The following is a 19864-nucleotide window of genomic DNA, read 5'->3' as shown; positions in this document are numbered from 1 at the left end:
ATTTCATTCTTGTGTTTCCTTTTCTTCTTTTCTTTTTTTTTATTCTTTTCATCATCATCATCATCATCATCATCATCATCATATTGTTTTCTTTCTTTTTCTTCTTTACCATTATCGTCATCATCTTTTCTTTCTCTTCTTTCTCTTTTTTCTCTTCTTTCTTCCTCCTCCTCGTCCACACTCTCTTCCATCTTCCTTCCTATCCATCTATCTGTGCACCCACCTATCTATTCACCTATCCATCCATCCACTCATCCATCCCTCCATCTTTCATTCCTTCTTTCCTTTATTTCTTTCTTTCTCCTTCTTTGTCTTTGTTTTCCTCTTTGTCTTTCTTTTTCTTTCTTCCTTTTCTTTCTTTCCTTCTTCCTTCTTTCCTTCGTATGTTTTAGTTAATAGGTCCACATAATGATTTTCACTGTTCTTGGTCTAAGTAGAATATTATTTGCTAATGTCCACTACGCTATCTCTCTCTCTCTCTCTCTCTCTCTCTCTCTCTCTCTCTCTCTCTCTCTCTCTCTCTCTCTCTCTCTCTCTCTCTCTCTCTCTCTCACAGGAAGTAACGGAAACTTTGTAGGTTACGTCACATGCAAGGTAATAAGAAGCACTGCTGATATTGTCATTACGTAAAGGTGTAATTTAAAGCAGGAAATAGGAACAGGTAAAAGTGGACGTGTTGATGTGCAGGTGGGTGTGTGTGTGTGTCTGTCCGCGAGCGATATTACTGGACACATTTTTACAGACACACACACACACACACACACACACAATAATATAAGAATACAAGTAGGTAGCATTGGACCTCAAGGCGTATTTATGTAGCACTATAATCCCACGTGTCTGCGCTTGCGAAGATGGACCAAGGCGAGGAAAAATAAACGAAAAAAAAAAGATAGCAACACACTGAAACTCACAACAAAGTTTTTCACCACATTATTTTCCGGTAAGGACGGAAATATAAGTCTGTTTGGAGCAGAGTACGAGAAAGTGGAGTGATAATGAGAATGAGGAGAGAAAAAATGAGACGGCTACGCGTGGATGAGGATGAGGAGTAGGAGGATGATATGGAATTTGGAGGAAAAGTAAAAGGAAGAAAAAAAAGTGAGAAAGACAAGGCGGAAGACGTGAAAATAAGAGAACGAGTAGTAGGAAGGGAAAAGTGGAAAAGAGGAGATAGGAGAGTAGAAAAAATCAACTGCGTTACTTCGTGTTTTTCCATTTATAAGGAATGAGTTTAGGATATTTTGGCGTGGGAATATTATAATTTTTGAACTAAAGAAGGTAAAATCAGGAAGAGAAGAAGCAAATCGAAGTATACATTGAAAAAAAAAAATAAATAAAACGTTATCTAAATGTTAGTGGAAAATAAATACATGTAAAAATAGTTCAAGTGTACGAAAAAAAGGAAAAAAAAAATGCAGTGGTAATTATAGTGCCAATAAAAAAAAAAAGAAATAAGAGCTAGTTTAAGCGTCAGTGGGAGAAAAATTGAAGCTAACTAAAATTTAAGTGAGAAAAGACAAGACAGCAGAGAACAAATCGATGATTCGGTTAAAAAGTGTTGGTAGAAAAAAACAAATTAAAGCTGATCTATGTGCAGGTAAAAAAAGAAAAAAGTAAAAAAATGCAATTATGTAAAAAAAAAAAGTGCCAGTAACCGGGTTTCCTATAGAACAAAGGTCAAAGCTGGCAAAACTGCACGTGACTCTTTGAAGACTCTTGCAACAAAGAAACAGACTGATGATACAAAATCTGACCTAACGAAGAGCACAGATAAAAAAAAAGAAAAAGAAAACATCTCGACGGGCGCCACATTTACTATCGCGTTGTAACTTTGAGAAAAAAAAAGACTATAGAAAAAGAAAAGTTTCAGACTAAGCCATACACAAGAATTAAACTAATGATGAACACAATTAAAAAAAAAAACAATAAAAAGGAAAACATCTGGACGGGCACTACTTTTGCTATCCTAAAGTGGTGCCCGTCCATCTTCTAAGAAAAAAAAAAAAAAAAGAGGTTTCAAACTAAGCCTAACAGAGTATCAACCACGAGCGAAAAAAGACGAGCGGTGGAAGAATGTAATATAACCCTAAAAACCAATAGTTCAGTCCAGTTAACGAATCCTATGCACACAAACCAGAAGAGAAGAAGCGCTGCCTCTACATACTCGTCTACATAGCAGCTCTCTCATCCTCCACTCACGGCCACTTGATGAGCATATCCCTCCTTGTCCTGTCCCTTTCTTGCCAGCGGTTGAATGGCAAGTATATGAGTAACTCTTCCGTGGCCTTACGATTAGAGTAAACGAGAAAAGAAGGGGAGGGAGACGCTGTTAGAAAAGGAGAGAATAGAGGGAAAGAAAGACATACATTTCTACTCTAGGTACAACAATAAACTCTTTTGTACGTCACTTTTGAGCGCCGCTTTTCTAAATACAGCGTAAATCGTGGTGTTTACTGACCGTCAACAGAGGAAGAAAGGCCACTGTTTATCTTTGTATGGAGGGTGGAGGTGATAGAGCCTTTTGTCCCTACATGTCTTAATCTCCATCCACTAGGTCTTTCTTCGTTCCAGGCAAAATCAGTCTAAAAATAGGTATATAAATGAGGATGTACTACCTTTTGTTTTTCCAAGGAAGGTAATAGTGATACATCATTTTGTCCCTTCACATCTTAAACTCCATCTACCAGGCCTTCTTTCCTTTGTTATGGGCAAAATCAGTGAAACATAAGTATATATTAATGAAGAAAAAGCATGAATATTTACTACTATTTATCTTTCTATGTGATACACCATTTTGTCTGCGCACATCATAACCTTTTAATTTCCTGCCTGGCCATCTTCCGTCTTGGTAAAATCAGTCTAGTAGGGAAAGAAAGGTGAAGAAAAGTCACTGCCTGTCTTCGTATGGTCAGTATGAGTAAATAATTTCCTTCCAATACATGTAAGTCTCTACCTGCCAGGCCTTCTCTATCTATCCTGAGAGCGCACACCGTTGTCATAATTATGGTGGATCAGATTCCATTCAGATAAATATAACAACTTTCGATATTAATTATTGAGTGAAGATGATAATTTCCTTCGGGATCACACAGTATTCAAGAGTCTGCTGCTACACGCGCCGTCCACATGTATCTGTATCCTGTGAGTGCTTTTCCCTCCCCCAGGTCGCGTCCCAACGGCGTTTCTCGCCCACGGGTAGATGTAAGCGAGAATGAAGACTGTTGGTTCTAATAATGAAACACAAATATAGTGCGAGAGAATCCCTGTAGTGAGACATTTTGTTCCTCGGGGTGGAGATGGAATCTCATTCACATCATTAACAAGCTCCCTCAGATACCGAGGAAACCGGAAAGGAAACATATTTAAGTGGGACAGAAAACGTACCCTACGCTTTTTTTTTTTTATTATTCTTAGTTTTTTTTTTTTTTTTTACCTTTTAGATTTTTTGTGCCGTTAAAATTCCCCCTTTATAACCCTAGATAATGTTTCCTTTTCTTTCTCTCTCTTAACTAAATGGGTTCACTTTCCTACAGTAATACTAGTTGGAGGCTCTATTCTGGCTTCCTTCCCATAAATCTAATTCGTCTCTCTCCACGCTGGTGACATTATACGCGTGTATAAAACCATCTTTCCGTCTGCACCTCCTCCAACCTATTCCTAGTCTCCCTCTTTTAGTAACATTTACCAGTAAATGTTCATACTGAGGCAGCATCGTTGCTCCCTCATTGCAAACACTTTTCTCTCTCCTTCAACTTATCCATCTCCAGATACAATTAAGTCAAGAACAAGCCGTCTGGGAGGACTTGAACACAATAATGCCCCACAGTCCTCCCGCGAGACACGCATCCATCACTACCAATAATCCTTACTCAGTGTTAAGCCTTCACGTGCCTAAAATGTAAAGTCAACGTCACGTACATGATGTTTGCCAGTTCATGAAGTTCTCGTGTGTTTATCTGCGACATGATTGCTTCGGATATCTACTACTGCTACCACCATGACCACCACCACCACCACCACTGCTACTACTACTACTACTACTACTACTACTACTACTACTATTACAGCTATTATTACTAATACTATACGAAAACTACTACTGCTGCCACTACTATTTCCTCTATAACAGATGTTGCCACTTAAACAAGAACAAAAACAAATATCGCCACCACCACCATCCCCATTAAAAGTGCTATAACTCCTACTACCATCACCTTCTACAAGTAATAACACAGAAAGCACTGAAAGGGTGAACTCTCCCCCGAAGACACACACTCACACCCCCGACCACACGTACCCCCCGGGAGCCACTTGCGTCATGTTTTCGTTCCTTCATTGTCTTGGAGTTACGAGACTGAAAAATGACTCACAATACCAAAATTCCCCTTCATTGCCTTGGGAGAATGAAAATTTATCCTCCGCCTTTCTGCCTCTCTCTCTCTCTCTCTCTCTCTCTCTCTCTCTCTCTCTCTCTCTCTCTCTCTCTCTCTCTCTCTCTCTCTCTTTCTCTGTGTGTGTGTGTGTGTGTGTGTGTGTGTGTGTGTGTGTGTGTGTGTGTGTGTGTGTGTGTGTGTGTGTGTGTGTGTGTGTGTGTGTGTGTGTGTGTGTGTGTGTGTGTGTGTGTGTGTGTGTGTGTGTGTGTGTGTGTGTGTGTGTGTGTGTGTGTATTTGCTTAACACATACAAACTCATAAGTAAAATTCACAAGGTCTTAATTTTTTAATCTCATCCCACTCAAGGTGACAAGAGACCATCCGATATCTTTGTTACAGGGCGAAATAACACACAGGAGGCGACGCTGGCCCTTCATCATTCTATTTAACCATTACCCGCTGTCAAGACTTCCTGCACGCACACGCCTTCCCTGCCAGTCAGCAAGCAATAAATTACACGCTTTCAGAGACGCGTTGACCCACGTCCATCATTCCTGCACATTGTTCACGCCAAGAGTGAGATAAAGAGCACAGGGAGGCCACATAATTCACTCTTCTCTCATGCAATTGCCTTGAAGTGGATTGCAAAGTCAAGACACGAGGGAAGGTGGTCTGTGTTTTCTTCCTTTCTTTATTGCCTTGTGCTTGCGTCACCTCCCCCCACCCTAGTCATCCTTCTCTTTCTTCTTCCCCTCCTCCTCCTCCTGTAACTGCTTCCTCATCGTTTGCTCGTAAATCAGAGGCGGGGGAAGACTGTGATATATTGCACTGCTCGTGTAAAACTTTGCTATTACCGAACGAGCGGCGCACATTAGTTTGGTGCGGATTAAATGTGAAGTGATTATCCTTTATCAGGTTGAATTTAGTGTCTCGCTCCTGGGGTAAAAAGAAAGGCAAAAACTAAAGAAAACGTCATAAACAACAGTGAGTGAGTGAGGAGGAGGAGGAGGAGGAGGAGGAGGAGGAGGAAGAGAGACCCACCACGAGGAAAGGAAGGAAGATGCGAGTATATGATTATGTTGTGCCTTTACAAGCTAACAAGAAAAAAATAAATAAATGAACCGAAGACACACACACACACACACACACACACACACACACACACAGACGCGGACAGGGGGGCTAAGGGTCATTAAGTGTCCATGAGACGCTAAGGTGAATAGCAATGCCCTCGTCGCCAGCACGGCAGCCCAGCCTTCATTAGCATCTTTATCCCCGAAGATGAATAATGCATGCGTCTTGGTCACTTCCGGGGTGGATTACCATGTTCAGCAACCGCCAATTGGACAAGTAACGCTGCGGCTCCCTCGCGTCATCTCACTTCCTCAAGTAATGTGAGGAGTTACTACAATATGTGACAGGAAGAAATGTGTGCGTATGTGCTCAAGTGTTTTACCAAGTCAAGCAACCGCCAATTGGACAAGTAGCACCGCGGCTCCCTCGCATCATCTCACTTCCTCAGGTAACGTGAAGAAGTAATTTCCTTCAAGATCACATGAAGATCAGCCACCTACAGTAAGGAGGGTTTAGGTTAAGTTACATTAAGTTGGTATAGTTAGAACTGTCTAATCTAATTTCACCTAACTTAACATAACCTAACCTTGCCCATTCCAAAAGTAGCAGGTCGACTGATCTTAATAAGATCCTTCTTTTTCTTGAACGCATGGTTCACGGAGTGGTGTGCGTTGAAGACTGGAGTGAAAGCGGCGAATAGAGCAGCGTGAAAGTATATTGGTGTCTTCCAGGTGTTAACCTGTCACTCTTCATGAGAAACAGTACTACAGTAGAAGGTGTATGGGTTGCAAAGTTTCCTTCCATAAAATCTCGCAAGGAAATAAAATTATTATAATGCAGATGCTAATGTAAAAGACCCGAGGAATATAAATAACACATGATTCCATCAACATGGATAATTATGTGATTACCGACTATCACAAGATCTCCAGTAATAACACGATTGTGAATAACGTTGTTCCTGCAGCTGTTCTGGTTAGGAGAGGCAACAGGATTGATAACTATCGTTCAAACAAATACGAAGTAAAAGGGAGGTCTGAAAGTTCATTATATCGATGAATATGTAATCCCTTTCGCAACACGTCATCCTTTATAAACATTCAGAACACAACAAAACAATGTTTGCATGGCCACTGAAGAAAAGAGCGAAGAAACGTTTAAGTGGTCGTAGGAAGAAAAGGGTTTACAAAATCGTTGGTGATTATTGGAAATTGTCTGGCAGTGAAGGAGTTAATGATGGCAGCATCGTATCTTGTAGTTTCTATTCTCGTAAAGTGAACGTCGATATCAAGGTGAATTTGGTGTATTGGAAGCACTCATGAGGAGCACTTTACAGATCATTAGCGGGATGACAAGCCAGTAAGTGGTCCGCTCATCAAGCATCACTCACCACAATCCAAAATATACTGAAGAGGAAATCTGCTCTACTCCCTGTACTTAGATTCAACTCTTAGCTGCTGGATAATTGCAATATAACACTTCTTTCATGTCATCTGAGTGACCCTAGATGATTTAACCTACCAAAAATATAACTAGACACTAAAAGCTTTGACCTACTCGACTGAATAGTGATGTGTTTCAAAGCTGTACTCTAAACTTGCCACTACTGTAATATACATGAGAAGACGTAGCAGTCAAAGGGTTAAAAGTGAAACAAGAACGTGTCTGTTATCTCTCGCCTCACACGACATATTGGCAGGTGGTGTAATGGGCGGGGTAGTGGTGCATCACTCGTTGTGGGAGCAATGTACATATGCGTCCCAGTGGTGGCTGTCATACGCACCAAAGCGCTTCAAGTCAGGTAATGGAACAAATGAATTTTTCTGACTAGGAATCATTCAGTGCGGCTGCCGACGTCGAGGCTCTCTTGCAGGAAACATTTCGGGTAAGTCTACAGCTCTCTCTCTCTCTCTCTCTCTCTCTCTCTCTCTCTCTCTCTCTCTCTCTCTCTCTCTCTCTCTCTCTCTCTCTCTCTCTCTCTCTCTCTCTCTCTCTCTCTCTCTCTCTCTCTCTCTCTCTCTCTCTCTCTCACTGCTATGCTCATCATTTGTTTACATTCACAGCACCATAGAAATAATATGCATGGACTCACAGAACAAAAAGTGTAAACGTAATAATTTTGTCTTTCACTTTAAAGAGACTGTAGTACAAATAATAGGTAATTGTCTAAAAAGCTGCAAGTATTTTTGGCTACATACACATCATTGCTGCTCTGTATATAGTGAATAGGAAGGAGCTACGAAAGGGTCAGCCATTTCAGTTTAGGAGATGTCTTGGTACTCCTATGATGAAACAACGTGTCTGAAAAAATGAAGAGATACATCCATGTCCACCTTCGTCTTCCAATGATGATGATGATGATGATGATAAGGAAGGAGGTGGATGACATAAGATATCCAAGAGCTCCCTGCCACCCAAGCCCTGACATTCTGCATCACTGACCTTGCATTACTGCCGCTCCATCTGGCGCCCACTCACGCGGAGACTTGCTGCAGCTGTGTGTGGAAGATCCGCCTCTAAATAGAAAAAAAATCCCCAGGTATTTCTTTGGGATGAATGAATATTTTTACCTCAGGCTTTTCCGCATTGAATGGTGTTGCATTTTATCCGAAAATCTACCTCATTGCTGTGAAAATACGAGGGACACAAAAGGAGAGACAAACAGACAGACAAACGACTCTCAGGACTGTATTCTCCATTGTTTCTGTGCTTCACCTGCATTACTTTGAACGACTTCTAGTGGAAACTATTGGATCTTTCAATTACATTTTCATGATTTTAGAAAAAAAAAAGTTAATAATCATTCAATAAAAATGTGCGTATGAGAACTCAAGAGTCATCCTTGAGTTCTTTGGTAGCAGTCCTTATGAGCACAAAGCGTTCCGTGGTAATATGGATACACTTTTACCACAGATTCTTTTCAAACCAGTTAAGTCTCTTCATATGTAAATATAATACAAAATAAGTTGAAAGGCAGCATGAACACACCGCCATGGTGTGTTCATGATAATTATTTCCTGATATTATTTTCAGACAATTTACTCTTCGTGGAAATCACTCAACCGTGATAAATGACATAATGAGATTCTATGAAGTACTACACACTGCTCTCGAATGCCAACTTAGATATACGCTAACCTGAATAATAATAAGAAAATTAGCTTGGATGCCAAATAAAAAGCTTAATAGTACATAAATAACAAAAATTGGAAAATTGATCATCTAGGCTATAATATACAACGAACTACACTATAAAAGCTTTGGAACCTTCAATTAACTTAGCAGATTGAAAAGCAGCTTCAACTCCTTCAGTACCAAGGTATCAATTTAACTATATTCTGGATATCAGTATATTAAGTTCACGGCGATGTTATCTACCTGAAGAGGATAAAAAATTATCTGTAGTTACTCATCTCCTATGATTAGATCTTTAATTTACTCGATTTCGAGTAACGACAGCAAACAAGAACAACAATAATAAACACAAAATAAGCCAGAAAAATAAACACACATGGCAAACACTTCGTAATCGAACCAAGGATACGAATTAGACATTCGTCGATATGCTGGGAAACAAGAGCGGTGTGGCGGCGGGGTTCCTGACGGGGGCTGAGGATAAAAAGGCTCCCAGGTACCGAAACGATTCTCCATGTGTCTGGCGTACCCCAACTCGCATTCCGCCAGACAAAGAATGTACTCATACGCTATAGATAACCTGCACTCGGCCACTGACTCGAGATGGTAATGACTGAAGTGAGTCTTAGGAGGGAGAGAACACTATGGGTTAGTCGCGTTATAATTTGAAGTGAGCAATGAAAAAAAGGAAAAGAGTACAGAATATGAATTAATCGTGTAACAACTTGGTGACTGACAAAAGAGAAAAAAATATAGAGTGTGAAAGGAAAGTATGTGAATTACGGTGTATGTGTGTGTATTGTGTGTGTGTGTGTGTGTGTGTGTGTGTGTGTGTGTGTGTGTGTGTGTGTGTGTGTGTGTGTGTGTGTGTGTGTGTGTGTGTGTGTGTGGTGTGTGTGTGTGTGGTGGTGTGTGTGTGTGTGTGTGTGTGTGTGTGTGTGTGTGTGTGTGTGTGTGTGTGTGTGTGTGTTCATCCTGAATTGTGTACTCTAGGTAGCAGGAATGTTTACAAGGAAAATTAACAGAAAGTATGTACCAAAATGGTACTCGCTCGATTTGGTGCATTATATTATAACATGTTAGATTAGATTAGATATAATGCATATGGTAAGTTAGGTTAGGTTAGGTTAGATTAGATGTACTGCATTTATAAAGTTAGGTTAGGTTAAGTTACATGAAATGCATATGGTACATTAAGTTAGAGTAAATTAGATTTGATATATATTAGGTTAAGTTAGGTTGGGTTAAGTTAGATGAAATGCATATGGACGTTTAACTTAGGTTACATTAGATATAACGCATATAATAAGTTAGGTTATGTTAAGTTACGTTAAATGGAATGTATATAAAAGATTAGGCTAGGTTAGATTAAATGTAATGCATATAGTGGCTTCAGTCAGATTCTGTCAATGTGCTTTACTGTTCCACATCACAACCCTCGCGGCAGAACAAGGTCACTGGAAAATCACCTAAGGGAACGAAAAAAAAAAAAGGGGGTCATATGTATGACTTACTTGCAAAAATGTATATTGAAGAATCTCACAAAAACGTCAAAAAAGTGTCTGAAACATTTCTTATTCCATTAGGCGAGTCAGCAAGGCGGAGACACCAAAAATGATGGTTTGAATACCATTAAACGGGAAGGACGAAACGATGAAGGTTCTTCTTGCGCACAGACTCACTCTCTCTCTCTCTCTCTCTGTGACGACCTGATTACCAAGTGCTGTCATACGTATTCTCAAAGGATTTACGAAAACCGTCTCAACATTTTCACTCAGTTGTACTTCGCGGACGAAAACTTGATTGAGGAGAACGAAAGAACGAAAGCTAACTGGACCGAGAATTTAAAGTTACAGAGAGAAAGGATGGGAACGTGGGGAGTTACGTAGCCCCAGAATGCCTGTGTGTGCACTAAGGAGGACGGAACATAATAAAAATTGAAAATATGTAAATACTGAGAACACTGTGACAAAATTTCAAAGTCCTCCATCTTTTCTTTTCAACACTACAGTGATTTCTTGGTTCTTTGAGTGTGAATACGTCTCTTGATGGCCAACTTTTAAAACTCTTCTAAACTTTTTTTTTTCTTTATTTCCCGGTTAATGTTCAAAAGATTTCGTTGATAAACATGAACGTGTACCTTTTATTTTTTTCATGAGTAGATTGTTCCTTCCTTGTTGCTGTTAATATTTCAGACACGAGTGAATATTTCAATGACATTCAAGTTAAAGGGCTAAACAGGCAGCCTTCCCTCCTTCACATGCCGATTAATAATGTACCTTTGGGAGGAGAGTAGGGCCGAGGGATGGGGGAGGCAAGGTACAGCGCGAGTACATGTATCCATGAGCACTTTTTTTCCACATTATGTATTCTGGGGTCCACGTAGATCCGCCTCTTTCTTTGTCAGGTATAATGCATATAAAGTGAATGTGCTCGGATACTTATTTCCTTCAGGTAACACATGTCTCACTTTTCATATGATTAGTAAGAACAATACCAGTGGAGGCACGAGTGTCATTTATTCATTTGGTCAGATGTCAAATTGGAGTTATATTTTGTGGCTAAAAGAATAAAAACATTAAAATATAGATGATAACGTTACAGTTAAACTTTCCCACTTTAAATCAAGCAATATGCAGAAGGGCGAGATAACCTTTGATAATTTAATGCAGGTTTCAGAATCTTAGTTTACAAAGTTCATAAATCTGTGAGGTTAGATTTATACATAATTTCAAGGGTCATTAAATTTTATAAACGTACCGTGTCCCAGTGTCCTCGTGCACCAGAAAAAGGAAGGTTGAGGCCTGCCCGGTGCGCCCTGCTCGACTGACCTCCACGTCCACACAAATCTTGAAAGCCGTGAGTGAGTGCCTCCAACGTGCCCCGCTTGACACTGAAACGTCTGGCCATATGAATAAGCCATGCTCCTGCCTACGCTGGTATTCTTTCCCCTACTGAAGGTATTGTCCCACGCATCTCTCTCTCTCTCTCTCTCTCTCTCTCTCTCTCTCTCTCTCTCTCTCTCTCTCTCTCTCTCTCTCTCTCTCTCTCAAGTGTGTTTTTTTCTCTTACTTTTCATACTGAGAGTCCTGAAAAAAAAACCTCTACATTGGTTTTGTTCTCGCTATTAGAAGCTATTGTTCCACGCAAGCAATCTTTCCCCAGTGTTTGTTTGTTTGTTTGTCTTATTCCTATATTGCATACTAAGAAATAAAAAAATTATTTTCTTCTCTGACATGTATAAAACACAATGAAAAAGTGTTCTAATCCATGTTTTTTTTTTTCAGGCAATGCATGTCGCACTTTTTATCACATCTCATATCGTCTCTTTTTATCAGGAATATTACACACAAAACGACGTGATCTGACCAATACTTGCCTTTTGTACATCTCATGAAAACACAAACTTACAATCTGACTTTTTAAGTGCCAGTGCCTCAGTGGTAATGACGCCGCACCTTTTCAGCATTACAGTGTTGCGTATAGTATTGCTGATAAGCAGTCGTAATAAATTATTATGTATATGCAAATTTGATTTTTATCTCAGCTGCTGGTACAGGGAGTTAAAGTACTTGACACATGCACGACCACACACAACCACACACACCAACACACACACACACACACACACAAACAAACATACAGCAGTAAGTAACACCACAGTTCAACCAGCACAATAAATTTCTTTTATAAACATTTCTACTCATTTTATGATACCACACTTTCATTAGTATGCGTCAAGCTCCAGCACCTCACAGTTCCAGTAGCACATTTCAATTTCTGTATAAAAAAAAGTACATTTTACAACATTACATTTCCATTAGTATGCGTCAGGCAGGCCAAGCAAAGTGCCCCTGACAACAGCCAGTGATGACTGTTGATTCTTGGGATGCAGCGATAAGAGTGTTGGAAGTGTCCCCCGCACACTAAACGCTGCTCACTTTCTCACTCTGCCTTACTTTGCCCACCACCGCCTGGCAGGAGAAAGCAAGGAACCATCAGTATTCTGGCCGGTGCGCCTCCTAACTAGTGGGAGTGTTCTCTGGACAAGTTTATAGCCGTTTGCCCCGGTAAAAGCAGCTATGTATTAATTACGATGATTTCTGACGCCTGGTTTATGATTTGCTTAATTGTTTTAAGAGCTCGCACTACCTCCTCAAGGCTGTGTGTAAGTGGGCCGCCGCCGCCGCTGCCTCCCTCTGCTCCTGACCAAGTTCTCCCAAGCATTCAGTTACCAGGTGTTTTTCCGTATTTTTTTTTTTTTTTTATGTTCTCTCGTCCTGTCTGCATCTTCACTCAGTTATCGCCCCGCTGAGTGATTGCACGTAGGCCAGAGAGGAATATTGAGATTACGTGGGGTTGTTGTTGTTGTTGTTGTTGTTTTTAATTTTCTTCTTTATCATTAGTAAGAAACCCTACTTTTCTTCTTCTATTCATGATGATTATGATGATGATGATGATGATGATGATGATGATGATTACTTCAAATATAATTTCTGACATTAATCAGTTTGATTACTAAGATAACCGTCATCACCCTCATCATTATGGTCGTCGTCCTCGATAATTTCTCGCAGCCATCTATGTAATTCGATACAAGGGAACAGCCCAGCGGCTCTAATCGCTCTTCCTTCCATTGATGATTATAATCCACCTATTTGACGGTAAAGCATTCCACTTAGCAGAAACAGTTGATACTAACATGCTGTTTCCAAAATAATAATGTGACGCTAAACCGTGACCTCTGACCTGACCCGCATAGTAACCATGTTGCAGGTCAGCGATCTGCATCACTCACCTCACATCAGACGTACGGTCAGAGCTCATAAAGAGTTTTCAGTGTCAAAGTAATGTTCTCTGATAACATTTTCAGTTAAGATGAAATTTGTTTCTGATGTGAATTTTTTCCACCAACTCCCAACCACTGAAAATGACAATCAGGATAGAATTAATTTTGACCCACCTGGGGCCAGATTCTTATCCACCAGTCAGATTTCATTTCATATAAACTCACAGTTTCAGCTGCTCAACACAAACACACACGGACTTCTCAGTATCATCAGCTTCTTCACAAACATCTCCCCGAACGTTCAAACCACCCTACAGTATCCTGTCAGTCGGCGTTTGTCTTTCTCCACGAAGTCCATTTACTTTTCATTTACTCTATTTGTGTCTTGTGAATGTCATCCAGATTACTCCTGTCGACACTGAAAGCGGAGTACGCAGGTGGACGAGGAATGGAAGATGGAATCTTCATCATCGCCTCCGTCTTGTCCCCATCACCTATTCTGAACCTTTTAATGTGAAGTTTTCTCCATGAATGAAACAGTCTTCCTCCCCTCCATGGCCAACCTCGTTCTCATTCAGTATGCATGGGCGTGGGAAGGAGGTGAGGAGAGGTGAGATGAGGTGAGGTGAGGTGAGGTGAGGCGTGGCTGGCTGCTCTGTCCTGAAGGTATACATTATATACTGCGCAGTGATAAAAGGCACTTGGCAAGGCGTGGGTCAGGTCAAGTTGATGAGACACAGCAGGGCAAACACACCTTAACGATCACTTGTCATTCTCCTCATGTGTACACTCTATAGTCTCGTTTTCTGTGCCATGTGTGTGCATGAGATTCTGTGTTTCATTTGGCCATATATATTTCTTGATGTTGTTATTTATTATTACGTGTAAAAGAATGTAGGAAAAAAAGTGCTGGTCCCCAAAAGTGAACACAAAACGTAGATTCCATAATCAAATTTTCTGTATCATGTGGGTATGTGAAATTCGATAAGTTAAATAGGTCTTACTTCCTACTTATCTTATCTCTTATCGTGTATAATAAAAGAGCGTAGGAAGACAAGAAAAAAAATAATTGTCGCTCCCCAAAAGTGAATAAATACAAAAGGGGTTCCATTAAGGTTGGCAAATTTAGTTCTGGGTGTGTCTTGATATTCCTCTCTTAGGTATAAATAGGTATAATTGTTCAGGTCACAGGAAGGTGAAATTTACTGTATTGCATGTATAGCGTCAGGCCTCACCCTCGCTCCTTTAGCCCCATCTTGATTAAAGTCATAGAAAGATGGAAATACAGTTAGTTAAAGTGCAGTGTATCATAAATATCTCCATCCGGCTCCATTGCAACAACATACACTGCATCCCTTTCCAACCCGCGACGCTTCACCGCCCTACAGACACTAGCCATTTACCAAGAAATTAGGAAGTGAAGCCTAAACCACCTCGCAATTCTTGTTCCTCCCTTGATGCAACACAGCCAAGTCTCCGCCACGCCTCCCCTTTCGTAGCAACACTGACACACGCCGGCAACTCACTACCAGCGCCTCCAGGGATATTGTTTCTTTCATTTCCGCTAATTTGCAAGTTAATGAGTATCTATATCATTAATTTAACCCCATTTTCCAAGTCTCGTGTTTCCCAGACCCATTAGTCCAGGCGGAGATAATTGGATCAACGACAACAAGGCAGACACACCCCGAGGCGCCAACAGGAGGCGGAGCACAGAGCCGCGAATCCACGGTACACGCCCTAGGGAATGTAGGACAGGACGCGGGCTAGCTCTCCTTCCTTGCTGAGTGGAAGAAGAGGATCAGTTTCCAAGGTTTAACAGAGTACATATTGATATACTCTCCTTGGTTAATATCAGTGGCGTAAAACACATGGAACAAAGCAGTAAAATATGAGTGCAACACTTGACATATATATATATATATATATATATATATATATATATATATATATATATATATATATATATATATATATATATATATATATATATATATATATATATATATATATATATATTTTTTTTTTCGTGAAGGATACAGGCAAAAGTGAATAAAAAAAGAAAAAGTCCTTTAATCTGACCCTCTCAAATAAGAAGTTAACCAAGGAATAGCTTCTAAAATGGAGGTAAATTTAGTTCCCGAGATGTCCCGATGACTCTCCCTTGAAACAGATTAAGTCACATGAAAGAAGGAAAACAGAAGTAGGCGAGAGATGCAGAGTTTACTAGTGAGAGGCACGAAGGAGAGAACGAGACTGGTTAACTCTCGGGAATGCTTCAGAGGACAAGGCAGCGGAAATCTGATGTCACAAAAGAGCTACGCTGCTTTTGCTGTGACAACTAGATGACCATTTCACATTTCATATCTTCTGCTTCCCTAAGAATTGAAAACAATGAAAAGTAGTTCATCTCTCTCTCTCTCTCTCTCTCTCTCTCTCTCTCTCTCTCTCTCTCTCTCTCTCTCTCTCTCTCTCTCTCTCTCTCTCTCCGCATGAGTTAAGTATCAGACCAACGGAGATAAAAGAGAGACGCGGAGACTAATTTGAATATGTGGCTTGCAGTATAACGAAAGAATCTACATATGTTTTGACAAATACCAGCCCACAGGGAGAGTGACATGCAAATTTTAATGATTTTCCCTTCAAGTTGTAAAATTGGACTTTAATTTCACATAAACGACCAGCAGCGAGAGCAGCAGTGAGAGAGAAGGAGAAAAGAGAGAAAGAGAAGTAATAAGACACACTTAGAACGTAAAAGTGTCTGGTGAAAAAGAAGACAATACAGAGAGCAGGACAGGAAATTGGAGTTCTTTCCCACAACAGTATGAAGTAAGAAAGACATGGTACGACAAAGACTGCCAGTAAACCTACCACACTCTGAGCTTCGTGAACGTATTCCAAGTTTAGAAATCTTTGTTGTGTTATACTGTGTTGGGAATGAAGAATTAGTGTCTTTCCTATTTCTTCGTGCCCTTATCCTCCTTCACAGGTAAAGATGAATAGGTAAGTAATTGACTAACTATCAACCAACCAGCCAACTAACTAAATACATAAACAATTCGACAAATAATGTATATCTACGAGTGTACACGGCAGTTCAGTTTTATAGAAAGCACTTTTTTCTGTAACATTACCATTAATCTGTATCACCTCCATTTATCTCTCGACTGTTTGTCTGTTCCAAGATAATAAGGTAAACTCTCTCTCTCTCTCTCTCTCTCTCTCGTTCGTTCATCCTCCATGTATTAAAAAGCCATAACCTTACACAGACAATCAGCAATATTTTCCTTTAAATTCCTCATCAGGACCAGCTTTACCACATTCCATTCACCTCTGTCAATTTTCCGTCTATTCCAGGCCACCCCTGTAGAAGCACCATACTCGTCCATCGCCCCATCTCTTGATATTCACAACCAACGCACATAAAACACCACTCCGCAATACAGACATGCATTTCACTCTCACAACTTTGTAATTACACTTTCCAGTTTCTGTTCGCGAGGACTAGCGCTCCCCTTAATGGAAGTGGGTTAAATATAGGTGCGTATATGTATTTTTTTTTTTTTCTTTTAGCCTTTCCTGCCGCCCCGCGCTGCACGCCACGGGGCCTCAGCCACTTAAGGGAGAAAGAGGCTTAGCGTTTCTCCTCATCAGGCAGACCGAGCTCAGGGGAAACTCACATGTCTTCCTTCATTACCGTGTGTGTGTGTGTGTGTGTGTGTGTGTGTGTGTGTGTGTGTGTGTGTGTGTGTGTGTGTGTGTGTGTGTGCTTTACTTTTCAAGGAGGCTGGCTCTGAAAAAAAATGAAAAAAATAAAAGGAAGAGGGGGAAGAGCCCACTGCATTTCCCTCTTCCTAAAGTTACTTGTAGAAAGTTACCCCAAAAATTGAGAGAGAGAGAGAGAGAGAGAGAGAGAGAGAGAGAGAGAGAGAGAGAGAGAGAGAGAGAGAGAGAGAGAGAGAGAGAGAGAGAGAGAGAGAGAGAGAGAGTCAGTCAGTCATACAACAGTCAACCAACAGTATCTCTACATAAAATTACAAGTGTCACAAGACGAATCGTGAGCAGCAACACCACACAACATTCTGCATCATTTACTTTAACTGCCCGGAGCTCATGGAGTGGACAGGACGGCATTAAATGAGGCAGACCAGCATGACGCCACCAGCACTCATCACGAACAAAGGCTACGTAGACTCCACTGATAATACTCTTAATGGTCACGCTTGCCTCACACACACACACACATACACACACACACACACACACACACGCCAAGCTGATTTGTTGTTGTAATACTGCGTGAAGTCAGTTAAGAATGGATTTGATTTTGTTGCAACGTAGGTTCTCCTTTTCTTTTATGATTTAATGCTGTTCTTAAAAAACTGAAAGCACTGAAAAAGACAAGCAGTTTAATCAATGTTGCTCTACCTAGCGGCACAGTAACCTCGACCTCATGATGAAACTGAGGTAAACATATACACAGCAGTCTCTCTCTCTCTCTCTCTCTCTCTCTCTCTCTCTCTCTCTCTCTCTCTCTCTCTCTCTCTCTCTCTCTCTCTCTCTCTCTCATTACTTTAACGAGTCACCCCACATCACACATCCCTCCCTTCCTCTCCCTGCATCACCTCATACCATTCCTCACCTGACATCTAGTACTTTTCCAGCCAAGATACTGTATGTTTCTTAGAGTCCAGCATACATCACGTCGCTCTCACTCTCCCTCTCACGCCCCGGCATTGATCTCCCCACGAGTGTCTGACGTCTCCCCAAGCATCCCACGCCGCGCCCCGCACCACACACACCCACATAGGAAGGTAGTATTTCACGCGTCACTGATCACTTTTTCCCAAGCGTGAAACTATGCATTGTTGGGGCACTTCAACTCTGTCGCGCCTCGCAGCTTTCCTAGGTTTTTCCTCCCCCTCCTTCTTCTCCTTCGTTTTCCTCGTTTCCGTCGTCCTCTTTTTTTTTTTTTTTCTCGTCGTTGTTATCTTAATTTTTTTCCTCCTATTCCTCTATGTGCTTCAACGCATTCAGTTTCTCGTCATTGTTATCTTTTTCCTTATCTTTCTCCTCCTATTGAGCTTCGTTCTTTCTCTCCGGCTTTTCTTCATTATTCTCTTCTTCCTATTCCTCTTCATTAGTATCGTTGTTATTGTTCGTTATCATCTTTTTTTCCTTATCTTTCTCTTTCTATTCAGCGTCGTTTTTTTTCTCCTGGTTTTCTTCATCATTCTCTTCTTCCTATTCCTCTCCATCCTTATTTGGTGTTTCTCCTCTTCCTTCTCCTTCCTCTCTTTGTAATTGTTTGTCCTTCTCTTTATTATACAATCTTCTCTTCTTTATTCTTCATACTAGTTTCCTCCTCCGTCTTCTTCTTCTCCTACTCCTCCTCCTCCTTCTATCCCTTGCAAAACCACCACCACCACCACCACCACGACCTCATTCTCCTCTTCTTGTTCCTCATTTTCCTCGTACTATCTTCTATGTAATCCTCGTATTTCTCCTCCTCCTCCTCCTCCTCCTCCTTCGTTCATTGTCGTCACACTGCTCTTCCTCCTCGATTTTCAGGTAACCTTGCCCCTCCTGCTCCTCTTCCTTCTGGTTTGCCATCTACTCAATTTACGTTCATTTTTTCCCCCCTCTCAGTGTGACGGTTAAGTGCATAGTTAACGTTGTTGGGCGGTCAATTTGTCGACCCAATCTTGCCTTGGCTTTAACCCTGGCGAGGGCGAGCATCAGCCTCACACACACACACACACACACACACACACACACACACACACACAGGTAGTTCCCATATTGTTCATGAATATCCTTGAAACAGTGACTTGAATGATGTAGTAACTAGAAATTATGCCAGTTTTTACTCTGATTTGTTGTTTTTTCTGTTAATGCTTCGACTGTTTACGGTATTATGACACTTCCTTTTGCCGTCAGCGGTGCCTTTTAAAATTATACTCAAAACTTGCCACACAACGTTATATTTAACTCGAGAATTCCTGTAGCAGTCACAGGCTCACTCTATTCTTAGTTTACTTCCCATATTCCCTCCTTCCTTTCCGTGAAAACTTGTCTCATCCAAACTTTGAGCGAGTAATGCTGTTTGTTACACCGCGCACTATGTTACTGGGTGTTTCCTTCTCTAACTCCCTTCCTTTACCTCCTATTTTGGTCCCTCCTATGCGCACTTTACTTAATCAGGTTCTCTCGGGTTTCTCACCTGGCTTTCACGGCCGCGTGTTTCTCATTTTCCGAATCAGCATAAATTAATAAACAGCACCGCGGCCCGTCACGTAAACACAGCTGAGAGGATTGCATTATTTTACTACGTATGTATTAAGGTTAATGTGCGAGTGAATCAGGTAAATAAGCAGGTAAAGCAAAGCAGGCAGCACCTAGGAACGTGCCGTAGTTAGCAAGGGGAGAGCAAAGAGTGGGAACTGCGCATCTGCTCCTTATCCGTCCTCCCTGCAGTCTCCTTTCATCCC

The 19864-nt window shown here is 41.0% G+C and overlaps 1 long non-coding RNA gene across 1 annotated transcript in view; it reads right to left on the bottom strand.

Annotated features, from left to right (window-relative positions):
- LOC135106700 (uncharacterized) overlaps positions 1-19864 on the bottom strand; it is a 159551-nt gene that overhangs the window by 50177 nt on the left and 89510 nt on the right. The gene's annotated exons all lie outside the window — the stretch shown is intronic.

Source organism: Scylla paramamosain, chromosome 14 (assembly GCF_035594125.1).
Source record: "Scylla paramamosain isolate STU-SP2022 chromosome 14, ASM3559412v1, whole genome shotgun sequence".
In the NCBI taxonomy this organism is placed as follows: domain Eukaryota; kingdom Metazoa; phylum Arthropoda; class Malacostraca; order Decapoda; family Portunidae; genus Scylla; species Scylla paramamosain.
The sequence above is the reverse complement of the archived record's forward strand: the minus strand, read 5'-3'. Positions and strand labels throughout refer to the sequence as shown.